Source organism: Sus scrofa, chromosome 8 (assembly GCF_000003025.6).
Source record: "Sus scrofa isolate TJ Tabasco breed Duroc chromosome 8, Sscrofa11.1, whole genome shotgun sequence".
NCBI lineage: Eukaryota > Metazoa > Chordata > Mammalia > Artiodactyla > Suidae > Sus > Sus scrofa.
Genome location: NC_010450.4, coordinates 17,702,336 through 17,721,865, shown reverse-complemented (window position 1 = coordinate 17,721,865; position 19,530 = coordinate 17,702,336). Strand labels below are relative to the sequence as shown.

The following is a 19,530-nucleotide window of genomic DNA, read 5'->3' as shown; positions in this document are numbered from 1 at the left end:
TAACCGATTTTTAGTTCATTTTGTTGAACATGTGCCAATTTGGTGGAGGTCAAGGATGGTTCAAGAGTCTTGAAACTCAGACATCGGTTGTATTACAGGCATGGAGTGAAGCCATGGTTAGGTGAGGTTAACTGCTGTGCATACTACTTAATAATAATAATAAAGTTAAATAATTATAGCTTACAGAGTAACCCTGAAGTAATTTAGTCAAACTATACACATACTTATTCACTTTTCACTGACATTTGGCATATAATGACATTTGGCATTATATATTTAAATACTTTCAAAGATGTAATTTCCCACATGGTGGAAATATTACAGTTTTAAAATAAAACTGTTAGATCATACTTTAAATTTTTCCAATAAAATATAAACACAGTGATAATGAATACTCATCTTTCATTCATTTAAACTATATGAACAACTTTAAATAAAGCAAAATTGTTTTTATCTTCAAACTAGTATTTTTAGTCTACTTTCTCCAAGTAATTTTATCCTAATTTCATGTATTTTATGCTTGGAAGGATTTTATTGCTCACCTGAACACACTTCTCTACAATAAACCACGTATATAAATTGAAATTTAATTTTTAAAAGGTTTCCTGTAACCATAAGACTGTTAAGTGTTAAAATCATCTTCCACATTAATTTATAGCAATTGTCATAAGTACACCATTGATCAAAAATATATTTCAAATCAGATTAATAATTATTAAGTATAAAAGTAGTATTTTATTGGAAATTAATCTCTTAATGAGATAGTTTTTTTATTCTTTCATTGGCTCATATATCTATGAGAGAATAGTACTTACTGCAGAATCATATAGTTACCTAATGAATTCTCCTCCTATTTTTGGTTTTGATAGATGTAGCCCTGAAAAATCATATTCATATAAGTAAGTGGATGGGGATGGAAGGAGCAATGTCATTCAATTTTTTGATCTTCTTCAGAGATATATGCCAGAATTCACATAGTCATCTAGCATCATAAATTATTTTTAATCTATTAGCTGACAACTTGATTAAGTCCTCTTCAATATTGCTGAAAGTAAAGAATTAGAAACCACCTGACTTAGAGAAAAAAGAACTGTCACCTAGTCATTAGAGTCATTCACTTTTTCAGCATCTCCACCAATATGTGTCCCTCTGTTTAGTGTTGTAGAGGTTCATGTACCCCAGGGTATTTCACTAGAGGTAGACTCTAGGATTGGTGAGAGCTATGTCTTTCCATCTTAAAGCAGAAGAAAAGAGGTTTATGTTAAATGAAGTGGAAATTAAAAAAAACCAAAAACATGATGTCTTTAACATACTCAAAGAGACTAATTTTATAAAAGTGCACTTAAGGAACTTGGGCGCTTAGAAACTCTTGGAAAGTCTTCCTATAACAACAGGGATACATGAAGCAGAACTACCACAGACTGAAGCTCCTAGTGAGCCTCTTACCATGAGCTTCATGTTATAACAGCCTGCCTAGAATATCTCCCACTGATTACCATCCACTTTATATATCATGTACTAGATGGAAATTAATTACCTATGAGACATAAATACATACATTGTAAAGGGTAAGTAGTATGTCAAAACAGACCAACACGTCCAAGTGTCTTAGTAGGGAGAGATTATGTTAGACAGTAGGGAGTAGGGTAAAGAAAGTCTGTGCAGATGGTAACTGATACATTTGATACAGTTCCAATTCAGGGAATCTATCTTAATGAAAATATTCTAAATAAGGATAATTTTTTTTTTGCAAAACCCATTTTTATTGCAATATTGTTTACAATGGTGAATAATTGAGATCAAACTAAATGCTAGCTCATGATATATTGACTTAATAAGTATGGCATGATTCTTTAAGAACTATTTCCAGACATTGAAATTGTGCTCTATGGAGATTATAGAATAATATCAATAAATGTTTGTAATGCTAGTTAATTTATATGAATTAGTTTATGCAAAATTCTATGTCAAATGTAAGAAAAAGTAGAAATGTATGCATAGGAGGAAAGACAAGGAAGATACATGAAGATAATAACAATTATTTTGGATTTATGTATCTGAGTATTTTTTCTCCCTTTTCCTCAAAATAGAGGAAATATGATTATATTGAACAAGTGATTATACTTCTTTTTTCAAAGAAGAAATGTGTATATGTTATATACATACAATTCTATATAAATATAAAGTTATCTTATATAGTTGTATGTTTTATTTATTGATTTATTTTATAATAAATGTACATATTCTTAATTTTTTTTTTTTGGTTTTTTTTTTTTTGTCTTTTGTCTTTTTGTTGTTGTTGTTGTTGTTGCTATTTCTTGGGCCGCTCCCGCGGCATATGGAGGTTCCCAGGCTAGGGGTTGAATTGGAGCTGTAGCCACCGGCCTACGCCAGAGCCACAGCAACGCGGGATCCGAGCCACGTCTGCAACCTACACCACAGCTCACGGCAACGCTGGATCGTTAACCCACTGAGCAAGGGCAGGGACCGAACCCGCAACCTCATGGTTCCTAGTCGGATTCGTTAACCACTGCGCCACGACGGGAACTCCCATATTCTTAATTTTTATTATTTTATTTTTTTTTGTGTTTTTTTTGGTCTTTTTAGGGCCTCACCCATGGCATATGGAAGTTCCCAGGCTAGGGGTCAAATTGGAGCTGTAGCTGCCGGCCTACACTACAGCCATAGCACAAGGGAGTCTGAGCCTCATCTGTGACCTACACCACAGCTCATGGCAACGCCAGATCCTTAACCCACTGAGCAAGGCCAGGGATAGAACCCGTATCCTCATGGATCCTAGTTGTGTTCATTAACCACTGAGCCACCACAGAGACTCCTATTAATTTTTAAATGTAATACATGCACATAGTAAAATGGCCAAATAGATCAAAAAATTTTAAAACTTACAAAATGCAAATACTCCCAATTTTTTTTCCAGTTTTACTGAGATAAAACTGATACACAGCACTGAATAAATTTAAGGTGTACAACACAATGATTTGACTTACATAAAACAATAAGTTTGGTTAACATCCATCATCTCCTGTGGGTACATAAAAAGAAACTAAAAATTAAAAAAGTATTTTTTCCTGTGATGAGAACTCTTAGGATTTACTTTCTTCACCTTTCAGGTATAAGTCATACAGCCGTATAAACTATAGTCATCATGTTGTACATTTCACCCCGAGTACTTACTTATCTTGTAACTGAAAGTTCGTACCCTTTGACCATCTTCATCAAATTCCCCCTCCTCTCCTACTCCCTGCCTCTGGTGATCACACATCTGAGCGCTTTCTCTCTGATTGAGTTTGTTCATTTACTTGTTTGTCTAGATGCCACATATAAGTGAGGACATAGAGTACTTATTTTCTCTGACATTTCATTTAGTGTAATGCACTGAAGTTCATCCACTTCGTCACAAATGGTAGGCTTTCCTTCTTTTTGTGGTTGAATAATATTCCACAGATTCTTTCTCCATGCATCCATTGATAAGACACTTAGGTGGTTTCCATGTTCTGGCTATTGTAAATAGTGCTGCCATGAGAGGCAGGTGCAAAGATCTCTCTCTTCAAGATACTATTTTAGTGTCCTCTGAATATATTCCTAGAAGTGGAAATGCTGGATTAGATGGTAGTTCTGTTTTTTAATTTTTTGAGGCATCTCCAAACTGTTTTCCATACTCATTGTACCAGATTACAATCACACCAAGAGTAAACAAGGGTACTCGTGTCTCCACAGCCTTGCCAGCATTTATCTCTTTTTGATGCTAGCCATTCTCAGAGTCATGAGGTGATAGCTAATTGTGGTTTTGACTTATATTTCTCTAATGATCAGTAAAAACTTATAAAATAATTTTTAAAAAATTTTAATTCAGCTTTCCAGGGCTGAATGGTAGTTTCCATAACTACCATTGACCACCACTTACAAACACTTTGAGAAATTTTCTATGAATATACACACATATCAGTGCATATATGCATCAGTGAAAACAAGGTAATCCCATGCTTTTACATACATAGATTCAGTTTAGGGGCAGAACTCATTTTCTTACAGCTGTAGGACTCACGGCAATAAGATTGTCTCTAATTTTAGGGAAAGTGCAAGCTCTCTTTTAAAGGGCTTTCCTCTTCCTAGATCAGGACTGTCCAGAATAATCTCCTTTTTGATTAAATTCAACTGATTTGGGGTTTTAATTACATTTGCAAAATTCCTCTATAGTTGCATTATAATGTAACCTATTCAAGGGAGTGAGACCCATTTCCTTTGTCATATAATGTAATTGATCATGAACATAACACCGGGGGGCAGAGATTATGGGGCCACCTTTGGACTCTGCTCACCATCTTCTCTATAAGTGTAAGAGATGCTGGGTGAATAAGCAAAATGACTCCAAAGAAACATGTGAAAGGAATCCACATTGTTCTATCTTCAAGTTGGTGTAGAGATAGAAATGTAAACACAAACACAGTTAAATGTGGGATGATCAGTGCAAAAGTAGAAGCCTGTATAAGGCACCAGGGAAGAGCAGAAAAGGGAGCTTGTAATTCTCCCTGGAAAGGGAAAAATCAGAGACAGCGTGTGAGAAGAGGTATTACTTGAAAGATGAATATGATAAGATTAGCAAATAGCAGATACACAAAATGAGGAAGGATTACCAACAGATAAGTGGTATCTTTGACATGTACAATAATAGAATGCATATTTTAAATGTTTCGATATTTTTTTCTTTCTGGATTTTGGCATTTATTTTGATTTTTTTAGCATTAATTTTTTTGTCTTTTTTTTTTTAGGGCCACACCCACAGCATATGGAGGTTCCCAGGCTAGGGGTCTAATTGGAGCTGTAGCTCCCCGATTATGCCACAGCCACAGCAATGCCAGATCCAAGCTGTGTCTGTAACCTGCACTACAGCTCACGGCAATGCCCAACCCTTAACCCACTAAGCAAGGCCAGGGATCGAACCTGCCTCCTTATGAATGCTGGTTAGATTTGTTTCCACTGATCCACGGTGGGAACTTCGATTTTTTTTTTAATATGATATTAAAACATTACTTACCTTGTCGTTGCCAGGGCAGGGGATGGGGAGGGGACTGGATGGGGAGTTTGGGGTTGGTACACGCAAACTGTTACATTTAGAATGGATAAGCAATGAGGTCCTACTGTACAGCACAGGGAACTGTATCCAGTCTCTTGGGACAGAACATGATGGAAGATAGAATGAGAAAAAGAATGTGTATATATATATATATATGTATATATATATGATTGGGTCTGTACAGCAGAAATTGCCACAACACTGTAAATCAATTATACTCTAATAAAAATAAAATTTAAAAAATAAAGATACTTAAACTTCAAAAAAGTCCACAAAACATTTCTTACCTTGATTTCTAATTTTTTTTTTTGACTTCTTAAATTTCACATCTGAGGCAAGAGCCTCACCCTCCCTAGCCTGCTGTTACCTAGCCCTGAGCCTCAGGTAACAGTAATATGCAGGGAGTGCAATTATTAAGGTATTGCTGGAATGTAAGGTAAACGGAGGAGAACTATAGGGAAGGAAGCTAGAAAAACTGGCTGGGGTAAATGATGAAAGGTCTTATTTGTTCTTTGAAGAAGATCTCCAAAGATTTTACCCTGAGGATCACAGGGGTGAGTCATGGTTTTAAACTGGAGAGTGACCAGATGAGACTGTCATTTAGACAGATGAAACTGGCCAAAGCGTGGAAGCTGGTTTGGAGGGTTTTGCTATTTTCCGTTAAAAGAGAACAATTAGGAGGCTATTGCAGTGGTCACACGAGATAAGTAATCATGCTTATGTTACCCATAGTATTTGGCTCACTGAAAAGTATTTGAATTTGGGGGTTCACTGGTGGAAATGGAAAATATCTTTTTGGAGGGCATGTTAGATGGTTCTTTTGCTTCTTTAAAGGTAGACCTTTTGTTAACATGATTTTTTTTTATGGCAATCACATTTATGGCTGAAGCATTTCTGTAACTATATGCAGCGTATTTCACCTGAGAAATGTTTTTGATAAGATACAATGTTCTGATATGTGATGCCAGAATTGAGTCTGAGCCTATAGTTTTTATTGCATTTATATGCAGTGATGTTAGGTTAGGAGTAAGGCAAATGAATTCTCACCATACAAAATTGAACAACCCAGCTTTATAATTGCTTCAGGATAGTCGATTGCCTATTCTGTCTCTGTTCAAAGTACCCAAAGGAAATCTTCCTACGGCCATTGAAAATATCAGAGTCTGCAGATGGAGAGCATAACTATAGAGCCTTGGCTGTATATTTAATATACAACTAGTGAAAACTGAATCAAGGGAGAGAGCCAGGATTACAATTGGATGCTTGATTGGAAGGGCTGATATAACCAAGAGGCCAATCTATAAAAGACTACTTTACATAGTAAAGAAGTATTTACTGCCTTGAAAGGTTCTACATATGCACAACACAAATGCTGATAGAATCATATTGTCCTTTATATGTCAACTTTATTTAATATCTCTAATACAGCCCCCATCCCACACTTCCATAGTTTCAGATTTTCTTTCTCACAAACTACATAATGATGCCAGTCCCAGATTGTTTTCTTATTTGTTAATAAAAATTGAAGATTCTAGGAAGCTTTATTTATCTATTGGGTTTTTTTTTTTTTTTCAATTACAACAGGACTTAACATTTTTAGTGTTTCTTGTCATATGGAATAACCATCAGTTAACTACAAAATGTCATGATTTTGTCTTGAAATTAGAGACAGAGGTTTTAATTTTAGAGTTAATTGAAAACTTTTGGAAACAAAAGTGAACCCCCCAAAACTCTATGCTTCCTTGGAGCTTGTTGTAGACATCACTGAATTAAAGTTTTGCAAATTCATGAGCATACAAGAAAAGTGACACATTCCCCAAAGAAAACTGCTCAAAGATTTAGGCAAAAGATGCTTCCATCGCTGGCATCATTTCAGCAGCTCTGAAACCGTCTTCCCGTCTTCAGAACATACGCTATACTGAAAATCCCACTACACATGAAACAAACTTTTATTTCATAGTAGAATGTGAAAAAATGGGATTGAAAATGTAAGTCTTCCTAACAGAGTTTACACTTTAATTAAATTTTTGTTAAAGTAAAAATTACAGATAGCCGAGTTTTGCCTGAGCTTTTTGCCGTGCTAAGAGTTCTGATATGTTGAGTGGGAGGATGCCTTTTTGGAGGGAAAGGAGAGAAGCAGAAAAGAAGACATACCAGTCACTGTCCCATTTTACCTTTACCCACTGTACTTGACAACAATTACCACAAAGTCTAAAATTCAACTGAAAACAAATTCATGTGTTGAAAATTTCAAATGATACAAAAATACGTAAAGTGCAATGTTTAACCCCTACCACAGATCTCCAGGTTCTCAGACCTCTCTCCAGAAGTAACTATTGTGAGGAAATATTGAAGTTTATTTTCCCAGGAATACTTCTCAAATACAGAAGCATAGATGCATGTATAACATACTAGTATACATGCATACCCTGGGGGTATGTACATGTGTGCATGTGTTGCAGGTGTGCCTTTATGCTCTTGAGTTACCCAAATGAAAATAGACAGTGCCTTGCTTCTCCAAATAATGGGTCTTCAAGAGGGATCCTTCTCAGCCCATGCAGACAAGCTCATTCTCTTTAGTACTTGCAAAGCCAGGCTTCCTCAGTTTTGGCACTATGGAAGTTTTGGGCCAGATAATTCTTTGTTTTGGAGGGTGGTCATGTGCAGAGTAGGGTGTCTAGCATCATCTCTGGCCTCTACCCACTAGTGGCAGTAGTTTCTCCCTAGTAATGAAAACCAAAAACCTCTCCAGAAATTGCCAAGTGTTCCCTGGATTGCAAAATCGCCCTAGGTTGAGAAATGCAGCTTTAGGGGATTCTATTGTATAAATAGGTACTCCCTTTTGATAAATATTTAGGTTGTTCTCAATTTTTGAGATTACACAAAAATGCTGCACTGAGCATTTCAAATCCACCTGTCTCTGAGTAAATGTATAAGCCTATCTGTAGAATAAATTCCTAGATGAATTCGCATGTCAAAGAGGATGTGTATTTTACATATGTATGGATGCCGCCAAATTGCCCTTCTTTTATACTTATTTTGCCTTAGAACTATTCTGTCAGAATCATTTGCTGATCTCTGGGTGGGGAAGAGGACGCTCAATAAATGTTTAAATCAGATAGTCAAAACCTCTAAAGACAATGACAGCAGTGGTCAATTGCATTGACCAAGACGACGCTGGAGAAGATGACATGTCAAACGTTTACATTTCAAGGCAAGGGGAACCTGGGAGAGAAGAAAAGGCAGAAAATTAGGAGGGGTAAGAAAGCAAACATTTATTGCATGTCTTCTATGTCCAGGTGCTGTGATAGGCACATTACATATGTTACCTCCAGTGTGTTAGGAATTATCATTATGGCCCCTGCAGGGATTGGCTTGGATCTCTGGGCATGGACCCAAATCAGGGGAGCAGGCTTAAGGACTAAATACTGACAACATCAGTGCAGGTGTTGTTTCTCTTGTGCAGAGATAAGAACCACCTTCTTAAGAACCTGAAGATAGACTCGGTTTCATAGTGGGTATATTTCATTGGAACAGTCCTTTCCTTCAGGCCTTCCAAGAGTCTTGTGATAGATGTTTATGTCATATTTTAATCCTAAAGTCACAAACCAGTGGCTAAAAAGTCGGACTGGCCCACAGATATGGTTTATTTCCTCTATTGTTACAAAAACATTGAGTCAACCCTTAAAAATCAAAAAGAGATGTTATGAACGAAACCAGGGATCTCACCTACATCCTCACAGAGAAAACGTTCAGTCCTTAACCGGCTGAGCCACAATGTGAACTCTCATCTTATCTTCAACATACCATTCCTACCTCTCATTAACAATTTTCAAATGGAAAAACTAAATCTCAGAGAGCTCAGTCAAATGAGGGAAGACGGTTCGCCTTTAAAGTGCAGAACTAAGACTCAACTCAAATCTTTTTGATTGCAAAAATCCACACTCTTTCCAACTATGCCAATTTTTTTCACAGTATTGTTACTGCTCCTCTTATTTTTGAAAGCCCTTTGACTGGAGATAAAGCCTTTCATTTCACAATGAGAAACGGAGCTTGAGGGAAAATGCCTCTGGAGGGGGTAAAGTAATAAAATAAAACCACACTGATACATAAATGACTAATTGCAGATCCTTCCATGAGAATTATTACAACATCATTTTTTTCTGGTTTTAGGAGTTTTTACATGCTCATTGGAAAAATACTTGGAAAATGGATAAAAAATAGAAGGAAGGCATTGACTAGAGAATTACCATTCTTGAAAATCACTCTTAATATTTTGATGTGTTTTTTCTCATCCATTTATCTCAAAATTGAGATCAAATGATAGATACAATTTTCTCTTGCAATTGATCATCTAGCATTATATACTGACTATTTCACCAATTCATTGAAAAGTCTTTGAGTCTTTGAAAGATTTCTAATGGCTGCAAAATATCTTCTGGCGAAGAACCACTATAATTTATTTAACCAGTTTTAGCAGAGAATGCTAGAGATGGATTTGGAAAGATGTGAGGGTATTTTATAAATGGACAAGGGAACACAGCTCTATGTCAATATGCACTGACCTGGTTTGCTTCCCATGAACCACAGCTGTAACTGCCCCGTGCTTATCGCTGACTATTCTTTGATTTCAATTTGGAGAGTTTAGATTATGCCAGTCTTTCAAGGAAGAAAGATCAACCTTAAAATAGAGAAAAAAAGGAGAAAACATAGAGAAGAGGGATTATTTTATTAAGTTGGAAATGCATAGGTGCTTTTCTTTACCTTTGAAAACAACTCTAAGAGGGCAGTCAGCACTTTATAATGGGGCACAGACTGAGAAATAGAAAGTGAATCTGGCATTTGAATATCTTGCTTCTTAAACTAGCGTTAACCATAATTAATTATGAGATTTTAAACTTTAACATTTAAGCATTATTTACTGGACATATATACTGTGCAAAACACTAGACATTTAGAATATAATGATGGGCAAGAGAGACACATAATTCATCTTCTGGCTGACTCGGAAGACAAAATAACATTACCACTTAATGCAAATTTCTCATTTATAAAATAAAGGAATCTCAACAGCCCCTTTCAGTAATGAAACATTATTTTCTCAACTCATTCATTAATTTAAGAAACTGGCATTAAATGACTACTGTGTTAACATGCCTTTTGCTAGTTGTTGCTGATGCGAAGTCACTTACTCTTAAGGAACTCACTGTACAGTGAAAGTACGTAATAGAAACATAAGTTACAATGAAGTGCAATGGCTTGCCATTATGGAAGTACGCACCGGGTGATTAGGGTCAAACACAGGTAGCATCTGTTTTTCTGAGAGGGAATGGGAAGTCTAGGATAGAGTAGAAGAGGGGAAGAAAATGAGTTTTTATAACACAGGAGCAAACGCATTCTATGCAGAGAATCTGGAAGGAATGTGTAGCATACACAGCACAACAGGAACATGAGACGACATTCTATACTCAGGAAAGGATTGAAATGTATGTTATGTTTATTAATATATCCACAAACTTTTACTGTCCATCTAGAGTGCTGGCTACTGTACTGAGCCCTGGGAATAAAACAACGGTCCACAGGAATGTGGATCCTGACTTCAGGAGGCTTAAAGTTTATTGGTGGAGACACATGATCACACAAATAAATGTATAATTACAAGTAGTCACGAGGAAAATGATCAGAGTCATCTCAGTAGGCTTAAGTTTAGGAATCATTTGGGGGAAATGAGCTGGGGGCACACAACATTCAAAGTAATAGAAATAATACATTCCAAATGTCTCTTAAAGAAGGCTGGATGTGATGGTTTGGTGGATTGTATAGTGTCATGTGGCTGAAATATTTAGGGCAAAGGAGATTGGTTAAAAAGTTAATTAGAAGCAGAGACAGGCCAAGTCCCCAGAGCCATCTTGGACCATGACAGGTACTTACTGAGCTCTTTGATTATGCTTAATATTTACTAATGTAGTCTTCAAGTCCTGTATTATCTGGCCTCTAGCTAGTTCCCAAGTTTCTTCTTTTACTGTGTTTCTCCTCCTAAGTTGAACTTCTGAAACTTCAACCAGGTATTTCCTTTCTAGGAACTATTCTTCCTCAATTCCCATGGTTATCATGGTACTCCCAGCCTCATCCCACACTCCCAACTTCATCACACAGGCTGACTTCTGGGGATTGGTTTTAGAGGCCCCCACAATCTGGCATAGGCCATTCTGAGCACCCCTTGCTTGGAACCATAGTTTACATTTGTGGGTCAAGGGTTTTCCTAAGTTTGTTCCTGGTTCATTTTTCTTTATTTACAGTTGCAAAGGATGTAAGTTATACTAAGTGGTAGTTATATTATTATTATTATTATTATTTTTACTAACGACTTGAGCAGAGAAATAATATAGGATCTCCTGAGTCTTCGTAGTTGTGACTGGAGTGTGCCTGGGACAAATAGTATTTGCTGTAGATGAGAATGTCCAAGAGAAAGATGCCACTCGCCTTCACACCACATTGCTTATTTATGAATTAACCTAAAGGAAGCTTGAAAAGATCTGACATATGTAAGTAACCAAGAATTTATTAGGGAACTTCTGGATCAGGAACAGGCACAGAAAATATGACTACCATGGGTGGGGTCTGCTTTCTGACATCTCTTGGACTAGACTAGAGTGGTCTCTACATACTGGGGTCACCAACAGCAGTGACGTTGGCATTTATCTCTAAACTGTCTCAGTCAAATACACTGCTGAACCTCAAGAAAAAAAGAGAAATACATTTTGTTCCTCTTCATGTAATTAAAAGAAACACTGGCCCATACTAGCACTTCAAAGTGAAAGAGGGCTTAAAAGACTCACAAATTTTGGTAACTCAGAGAGTAGCTTGCGTAACGCATATGTAATCCCATTAATCTTTCCTGGGGCTTTTGGGGTTCGCTGGATAGAACAGACGTTCTAGAAGGAAACCAAAGTTTATAAAGCTTGCCTAAAGAAAAGTTCTTCTTTAGGAAGTCTATTTTCTGAAATACTGAGTGAGGAGAACATATATCTGGATGTCCCAAATACAGAGTAGAGAGGAGAAAGATATCACAGTCAGACCCCTTTCACACTCCCTAAGAAGCGGGATTTGCCATGTATAATGGTGTCTTAAGGCTTATGCTTCCAAAGGGACGTTTTGCATTGTTACTCCATAAGGGAATGAAATGCTAATTTGGAGAAGGTGAAGAGGAGACATATTAACAGGCAGAGTACAGACAAATCCCTGAATGAGTGTGATTAATTAATTTTGGTAAAATGGTGTTAAACACGTGCAGTGCAGGACTTTTCAGAGACTTTAATAAAATCAGTATATATATATATATATATGTATTTTTTTTTTCTTTTTAGGGCCACCCCCATGACATATGAAAGCTTCCAGGCTAGGGGTAGAATCAGAGCTACAGCTGCCAGCCTACACCACAGCCATAATACAGGATCCGAGCCGCGTCTGCAACCTACACCACAGCTCACAGCAATGTCGGATCCTTAATCCCCCTGAGCAAGGCCAGGGATCGAACCCGCATCCTCATGGATACTAGTTGGATTTGTTTCTGCTGTGCCAAAACAGGAACTCCAAAATCAATGTATGTTATGAATCTCCAAAAAGATAAAACAGTAATCATGATTTCCAAAGTTTAGTTACTTAAGGAAACCTTTTAATTTTCTACTCAGTTTCTTGAAGTACTAATTGTTAAAATAATACCACTAATACTAATTGAGCATTTAACATGTGCCAGGAATTGCTGTAATTGATTTATACAAATTATTTAATATTCGTGATGAGTTGAAGACATAGAATCTATTACTCCTCTCATTTTACAGAGAAGAAAATTATGACCGTGTATGTAGAAGCTTCTCCAAAACTGCTTGTGTATGGAGATGCTTCAATTGGAACCAAGGCAGTCTGACTCCAGAATTTTGTCATTAACTACCTGGTAGTGCCACCTATAGTTCTTTAGAATAGCATGAAGAAAAGCTGGCAAAGAGTATCGAACTCTCTTTAACAATGCTTTCCTTCTATGTGAATTGGTCTTTTATCACCTGGAGCTATGCTGTTTTAGAACATGTGATTTCCCTAGAAACACATTGGTCTCATAGAATTCATAACAATGAGTCATTTTAGATGGATCCACCAATATTTCTACAAGGAAACTCAGCAAATAATTTATTTTTTAAAAGACAACATCATAGAAAACTTTAGCTGTGCTTTCCTGTTGCCCCATACCTTGGGGAGGGGAGTGACTTTATAATGAGATCATTTTGAAAAATGAACCTTAAGGACTATATACCTTGGTACCAAAACACAAAATCAAGAATACACCTGGATTCTTCCTAGACTCTCCATCAATTTTAGAGCACACTTTATTCGGGGCAAGCATTAGCCTATGAATCAGAAACTCTACCTATTATTGAGTAGAATAAAAGCATACTAAAAATCTCCCTCCAAAAGTCTGTCATTGGCATTTTCCTGATTCTATCTTAAAACCCTTCGTCTACTGATAGTTTCAAAGTTCCTGACTTAAGGGGACTTAGTCCTGGGAGACTGAGGGGGTCTCAGTACTAATGAGTGGGGTTACTTGGTTTTTTTATCAGTCCTTTGTGATGTTTTTAATTGTAGGGCACCGTAACAGTAGGTATAACTCATCCCGAGCTTGGAAGAAGGTGGTAGGAGAAATCTAGGGAGAGGGAAAAACTCCTTGAGAATATTTTTTTTTTTAACAGTTATAAGTAAGACCTTATTTATTTAATTTTTTTTCCCACTGTACAGCAAGGGGGTCAGAATATTTTTGATATGAAACATGCTGAGGGAGATGTAATGGGTTGAAGTTAGGATTTTTCTTCATGCTTTCATTAATACTGCACTCTAGATTTGATACTGGCAAGATCCTGAGAAGTAGCTGTGATTCTGTTAAACTGTAAGGAAGAGCTAATTTGCCACTACATTTCCAGGTGAGGAAAGCGGACCTAAACTTCAATCAGACACCCTTTGATGACGGCAATATTAGATTTGCCATACATGAACACAGCAAGGACTTCTATAGGTTATGGTGCTGGACTCCTGTGAAAGGAGGTATGTATGTAGGTGAATTTTTTTCTGAACACCCCTCACCCAAACCTCTAAAATATATCGACATCTAAGAAAAGCTTTTGATTTAAAGGTGGTTTTATATTTTACAAAGCAAGATTATATGCAATGTGCAATGACATTTAATCGTCTACTGATAGTTTCAAAGTTCCTGACTTAAGGGGACTTAGTCCTGGGAGACTGAGGTGGTCTCAGTACTAATGACTGGGGTTACTTGGTTCCGTGACGATGATGATTATTTCTCTATTTTGTGAATGAGGAAAGAAGCTGAAAGGAGTTAAATGACTTGCCCAAGTCACAAGTTAATAAACAGAGGAGCTAGACTTCAGAATTAGATTCCTGTCTGGTGCTCCTTTTCCTATACCTGCCGTCAATTATCCAAAGCTCACCAACATTTAGGGAAGTACCATACAAAGAAGCATAATTTAAATTAATAGAGATTCCACACTGACTATTAAATTATCACATGTAAATTAATTATAATATTCAAATATGAAGGAAGATACATGATTTGCTATTCTCACACCTGCCTAGTGGATTGAAAATTCAGAAGATTTGCATGTAGCGAAGTTCAAAAATTTTCAAATCTTTTTATCTAATATTTCCACAATAAGTAATCCATATTTAATTAAAATGGAAAAAAAAGTTTTATATACCAAGTTGTTTGTTAATATTTATTTTTAATTATGACACAAAGTAAATATTTCTCAAAGACTAGAGTGATTTAATAGTTAGACAAAGCAGTGGAATATTATACAACCATTAAAATAACGTTTACAAGGAGTTCCAGTCATGGCTCAGTGGTAACAAACCTGACTAGTGTCCATGAGGATGCAAGTTTGATCCCTGGCCTCAGTCACTGGGTTAAGGATCCAGCATTGCCACAAGCTGTGGTGTAGGTCACAGACACGGCTCTCAGCTGGTGATGTTGTGGGTGTAGCGTAGACTGGCAGCTGCAGCTTTGATTCGACCCTGGCTTGGGAATTTCCATATGCCATGGCTGTGACCCTAAAAAGCAAAAATAAATAAATAAATGAATGAATTAACTAAAAAAAATAATGTTTACATGCTTTTAATACTATGGAAGATTTGTTAATGAAGAAAAGCAGAGCATATAGGGCTTCAGAGAAGATAGAAGGAAATAGCTGAAATGTCATCAGTAATTGGAATGATGGAATTATGAGTAATAATACATGCACACTTTTTTTTCTGCTTCTCTGCATTCTGAAGTGTTTCCAAAATGACTACTTTTTTCTTTATAATTTAAAACCACATTTTTTAAAAGGTAAAAAAAATGTAAAAATGCAGTTTTTCAAAATCAGAAGAAAGCATCTGGTGAACTAGTATGATACTCTGGTTAGTGCTTTTTTTTTGAAATCGAGGAATCTGGTTGAGTTCAAGTTGTGGGTTCTGTATGCTAACCAATCTCTCAAGGATCTTTCTGCATCTGTTTCCTAGGACTACTGGATCAGAATGACCAGTTACCACCTCTCGGCTAAAAACTTTCAAGTCTTCCTTTCTAAGGGCACGCCGATGCCTTTCAGGGTGATTCCTAATTGTATACAGTTGGGGTGCGGGGCAGGGCTGCCTTTCCATTCTTTCTCCTCCTCTAGGTTACCCCTATGCTTGTACCCTGTAGCTCTAGAACATAGTGTTAGGTGAAGATCATCTGATTTCCAGCTGATCAGATATTTTCTGCAGTACACGCCCTTCCATTGAACTGAACTAGAATCGAGTTCCATTGCTTTGCATCCAGAATGCTGACTAACAAACACACTGACAACCATTCTGCACTGGAGTATGAGCAAATACTTTCCTTCAGGTCTATAAAAGTTAGCAAGGAAGCATTTTCAGTATCCAAATAAAATTAAGGTAAAGGCTAATGGCTGTAACATAACACCTCACCCAGAAAGACCTAGGGAAAACATCAAAGGGCACCATACATCAATTCAAAGCTTTAAAAGGGGTTTAATGTCATAAACACGTTTTAGGCTTCAGTATGATCTGAAAACGAATATTCTCAGAGTAGCCACGAATGGGTGGGCTCAGAGAGATCACAGTATGTCATTTTATAACTTGAATCAGAAGGCTGCAGTATATTGCAGGGTTCTTGATTATCTTACACCTCCTAGATGCAGGCTTTTTTTTTGTATTTATTCTGGCTGTTCTTCAAGACCTTTTCTTGAGAAGGACATGGTCTTTGGCCAGTTTAAGCTACTGTCAGTGTTCTGAAGATAACCTGCTAATGCTTCAATTCCTTTGTAATTAAAATTTTCCTGGAGTGGTGCATTGGATTTGTAATAACTCTCTCATGACAGCAAAGCCAAGCAGAAGACCCAAGCCTGTGTCCTATAGTCCTTTACAGAATAACGGTCCCCACAACAGATACTCAGCTTCTTACGGCAGCTTTAACTCAATGAGGCAAGTGTTCTCTTAGAGGGTACAGAAACCAAAGCAGCTTTTAAAACAAGAAGCTGACATAATTGACTTTGAGTTCTGTCCTAAAGAGATATTTCCTCAGCTTTGGTTCTATTTTTTTTAGCTAGCCAATTAACCAGGATAACAACTTTGACTTGCAAGTAGATTTCTTCCGAAGAATGCAAACAAAGCCACCATCTCTTTAAAAACAGCTGTGGGGCAGGAGGCTCTAGGTTTTGATGGGCCAGATCTTGCATTTATTTTGCCCTGTATTGACTGTTAGCCCTCCTCTCTCTCTCCATCCCCGCCTCCCACTTTCCAGCTTACCTTGGGTGAGGCGTGCGGGAGCTGCTGCCAGGTCTTCTGGAAAGGTGAGAGCAGGAGGATGACACAGCATTTTTAGGACTCCATAAAACCAAGAGCCTCTGCTTCCTCTTTAGAGACAAAGTAATGCCCTAGGTGCTGCCACTTATAATGTTGTCTAATCTAGAGGTAAAACCTCTCTTCCTTATTTCTTCCCAGCCATGCCAATTCTCTCCTTCATACCCTGGTGTCTTCTCCTCCCCTTTTAGCAACTGGAGACTTTATTACTGAACCTCAGAGGTCATCAGATGAGCTCAATTTGCCCTTCTCCACCTTCCTCTGCCTTCAACTGGCTATGCCTTTTTCAGGCACACAATTCTCTTCCCTGCCCGAGTTCCCTTGCTTTCTGCCTCGGAGACACCATTTGGCCTAGGTGACCTTTCTGATTCACAAAAGTAATCTCTTTCTCATGTTCTCTTTTTTTGGGGGTAAAAGTTTGCCTTTATTTTTTGTTTGTTCCATCCTTCCTATGACCAGGTATTATAAACACTGGGGTGCAATGGTAATAATCATGCAGGGTCCCTGTGCTCAGACCTCACCATCCAGTAGAGAAACAGGAAATGAATGGCTGTGGATAGAATAAGTAGTGGGGTGAGTGTGACTGTATGGACTTAATCCCTCCAACCTTGTTGTTGGGCTGGGGGATGTCTTCCCTGATAAAGTAAGAGCTCAGTGAGCAGGGAGTGAAGTAGGAGTCAGTTAGGTGAAGTGGGGGAGTTAACAAACTAAGGAAACAGATTTTTTTGTGTGTTCTATGCATATAGTTGTGGAATTTTTGGAAAATAGAAAAGGATAATGAATGGAAAACATTATCTTAAACCCTCATTATTCAAATATTAACCATTAAAATTATGGCACCTTTTCTTCTAATCTTGGGTGTAGGTGTCGGGGGGAAGATGAGGAAGTCATGAAGAAATGAGCCAGATTCTGCATTTTTCAAATTATTTACTGTATAGTCAATGTTGAGTCTTGCTTTTTTTTTTTTCCACTTAAAACTGTACTATAAGCTTTGCTTCACTCCATTAAATCTTTCAAAAACATCATTTTAATGGCTCATTTAGTCTTTCCACAGGAGTCCCTCCTGGTTTCTCTCCTTCCTGTCCTCACACCAGTAATCTCTCTTGTTCATGCCTCCAAATCAGACTCACCCTCTCAGTGTTCTTTGAGAATTGATAATATCGGTCACATTTGTAATCTCCATCATTTGTGTGAATTGAGAATACCCAGCCCTGAAAATAATTGTATCAAAGGTGCCTAAACCCAGGGCACTTCAGGTATCCTCCTTTACTGCCTTTGGGATTCCCTTCCATGGGTGGTCAGTGTTTCTGACTAATCTATCAATTGATATTCCTTTAGAACATAAACAAGAGTCCAAAGCCAATACACCTTGGCTAAATCTGCCCTGAAGCTTTTTTGGACTCCTTTCATTGGGTAACATCTCAGTCCTTCCCACTGTGAGTTATTGATGTTGCCACTCATCATTTGCCTTGGAACTTTTCCTTTAATTAGGGTTAGAGATGGGTTTGGGACCTCAAGTGCCAGATATTGATAGTTTCTGCTGCTGAAATAGTAAATTCACAGGCAGCTGTTGGGCAAATCCAGGCGTGGAAGTCACCAGCCTCACCCCTGTATTTCCTCCTGTCACTGTCATCGTCACCACCATCTGCGTTATCATTACTATTGGTAGCGCTCACAGCAAGTTCTATGTGCCAGTCATTGTGCTTTGTCGGTTACTCATAGTATGCTCTTGAAATTTCAAAATAACCACCGGAGGTAAGTGTTAATTGGCATCCCTACCTCCAAGAATTAGGTCAAAATCAGCTAGTAAATGTCTAGGTTAATGACCGAACCAGATTTATCTGATTCCAGAGTGCGGTGTCTGATCTTAGGAGACAAGGCTGAGAAAGGATGTGTGCGTACGTGCGTGCATGCATGCGCAAGTGTGTGTGTGTGTGTGTGGGGGGAAGCAGAGAGGAGAAAAATGGGAGAAGCAGAGTTAGAAAAAAGAAAGACTGGAGAATATTTTCACATGAGGGATATTTGACAGAGTTCATTAGCCTTTATGTTTCTGACTTCAAAAAAGGCCATTAGGGGCTTCTCATTGTGGCGTAGCAGAAAAAACCCAGCTAGTATCCATGAGGATGAGGGTTCCATCCCTGGCCTCGCTCCGTAGGTTAAGGATCTGGCGTTGCGGTGAGCCGTGGTGTAGGTTGTGGACGCGGTGGGGATCCCGCATTGCTGTGGCTGTGGTGTAGACCAGCAGATGTTGTAGCTCCAATTCCGTGATTCCACCCCTAGCCTGGGAACTTCCATACCCTGTGGGTGGGTGCAGCCCTAAAAAGCAAAAAAAAAAAAAAAAAAAAAAAAATCCATTAGGTGAAAGTCCAGCGCCTGTGTTGGGTCTGAGAACCCAAAAAATTCTAAGGAAAAGAAACTGTTTCTTTGCAGTCATGGATTCTATTTCCCCACAAGTATTGCTATTATACTGGTTGTTCTCTTTTCTCTACCAAATACAGGTCATTCTCATGTTTTTCCTTCCAGTCTCCTTA

General features: G+C 37.8%; 1 long non-coding RNA gene across 1 annotated transcript; it reads right to left on the bottom strand.

Moving 5' to 3' along the window:
* On the bottom strand, positions 6,651–19,120 carry LOC110262066. Its single transcript, XR_002346587.1, has 4 exons — positions 16,946–19,120; positions 10,377–10,433; positions 9,661–9,776; positions 6,651–8,320 (listed from the first exon to the last, which is right to left on the bottom strand). It is a non-coding gene; the product is annotated as an uncharacterized LOC110262066 (long non-coding RNA).